Source organism: Scardinius erythrophthalmus (genome assembly GCF_964197995.2).
Source record: "Scardinius erythrophthalmus genome assembly, chromosome: 11".
Taxonomy (NCBI): domain Eukaryota; kingdom Metazoa; phylum Chordata; class Actinopteri; order Cypriniformes; family Leuciscidae; genus Scardinius; species Scardinius erythrophthalmus.
Window position 1 is genome coordinate 27560214 of NC_138231.1, and position 1982 is coordinate 27562195.

Genomic DNA, 1982 nt, shown 5'->3' on the forward strand with positions numbered 1-1982 from the left:
ATGATACATGATTTTGTGATCGATTGCTGTTTGAATTACCATAGTTTTTGAGACGTCCTTCAAGATGGCTGAGTTCAATTGGGCTGGAGGACGGAGGAGCGAGAAAACGAGGAAGCATCAACTTCAGTATTGAGAAGCTCACTCAGACTCTGTTTACCGAACACTTTCTCATACGAACATACGCACACAAAATGACCAATGAGAAAGCTTGTTACTAACCCAAGTACTATTTCTCACAGGGGGGGGCTTCAAGAGACAGGAACTAAACAGAGTGTTACAGAGAGACAGAGAAGAGAAGTGCTGCAACAATGCAAATTATGTGAAAAATAATGTGTTTTGAACATTATAGCGCCCAAATCTATTCTAGTAGACTCCGAAAAACAAAATCAAGACTTAATAGGCATAACAGGTCCTCTTTAAAAACAGAAAACTGGCAGATTAATTGTAACGGTCAGTGACTAGGTGGAAAACTACACTGTAAAAAGTTTAACTATTATTTACTCAATTTTATTGGTGAAACATTTTTACACTCAAAAAAATTGAGTAAATTTTAAAGCTGTGAAATCAATGAAATATACTGTATGAATTGAGTAAATGCAAGTAAAAAAATTAAGTAAATCTGAGTAACTGCATCTGGTACATTAACAAATAAAATTGAGTAGAAATAATTTAACATTTAAACATTAAAAAAACAATATTTATGAGTAATATTAACTGTTTTTATTAATGAGTAATATTAACTTTTTTATTTTCTCTAAACCTTTGTAAAAATAGTACTCCAGACAACCACCATTATACATTACATTGGCCTTTATTTTCAATGAGTACAGCAATACAGCACATTTTAGACTGTTTTTTCATGTATACAATATTGCCTGCATTTAAACTTATTTAACAAGTAAAAATGAAATATTTAAACATTCAGGTAGCCAAATTCAAGTGTAATCAACCACTCTGTTATCCAATATCCACCGAATCTGCGCTGGTCCTCGTGCCGGAGACAGACTCGCGCTCTGCGGGTGAACTTTGAACTTCATACCGCCGTCTTGCATTTCACTCACAGTCACTGTCTGAGGCACAGCCGAAATATACTGCGAGCGACTGACATAACCTGCCAATAAACAAAAAGTGATAGTTCTGAGGACATTTTATCATCCAAATGATAATAATTATATTCATTATCATTATGAAAGTCAGTCATGTGTTTATGCAAAGCGTTTCAATCACGCAAAAAGACAAACGCGGCTCTCGTCTCGTTTAGGTGTCGAATTACGCCTCTGTAGGCTATGTTGTTTTGCATTAAATATGATTTAAAGCACAGTAATGATTTTATAGATAAAATAAAACATACACCAACCTGAATTTCACAGTGAAAATGCACCAAATCTGCGACGCTGAGAAGAGAGCTGTTGTTCTGGAGACTGGAGAGTTCAAACAGCCACGCTCACTCCAACCGTCGAGTTTTCGTCACGTCAGAGGGTGGGGGAGGGGGGGGGGGCATTGTTTTAATTGAGTAAACTTACTCAATTTTAAGAGCGTGTTAAATATATTAATAATATTGATTTGAATTAAGTAATTTTTTTGTTTCTTGAAACAGATCAGTTTAATTAAACATTCTCAAATATTTTGATAGAAATTTCACATATATATTAAGTATATTATAAAGAAATAATTGGTTAGTCAAATACTAAATTATTTTATTGAAAAAAACTTAAATATATCTGTAAATTTTAGATAAAATTAACTGTTGGATTTTTACTCAATTATTTTGGTATGTTTAACTCAAACAATCAAGTAAACGATATACAGAGATTTTATTAAGTTAATAAAGTTAAAAATTTCTGTAATATTTACTAAGCCACAGAATAATTTTTTACAGTGTATCCCGTGGACCAAAATTTCCTGTTTTTAGTGCAAGAAACCTCACATAACTAACTAAATATATATATATATATAAATAAGGAGAAAGACTTTCTGATAAA

At 32.5% G+C, this 1982-nt stretch overlaps 1 long non-coding RNA gene across 1 annotated transcript; it reads right to left on the minus strand.

The window, feature by feature from the left end:
* Positions 1-792: 792 nt before the first annotated feature.
* LOC308698185 lies at positions 793-1469 on the minus strand. The gene is made up of 2 exons (XR_014031034.1): positions 1358-1469; positions 793-1111 (listed from the first exon to the last, which is right to left on the minus strand). It is a non-coding gene; the product is annotated as an uncharacterized lncRNA (long non-coding RNA).
* Positions 1470-1982: the final 513 nt, after the last annotated feature.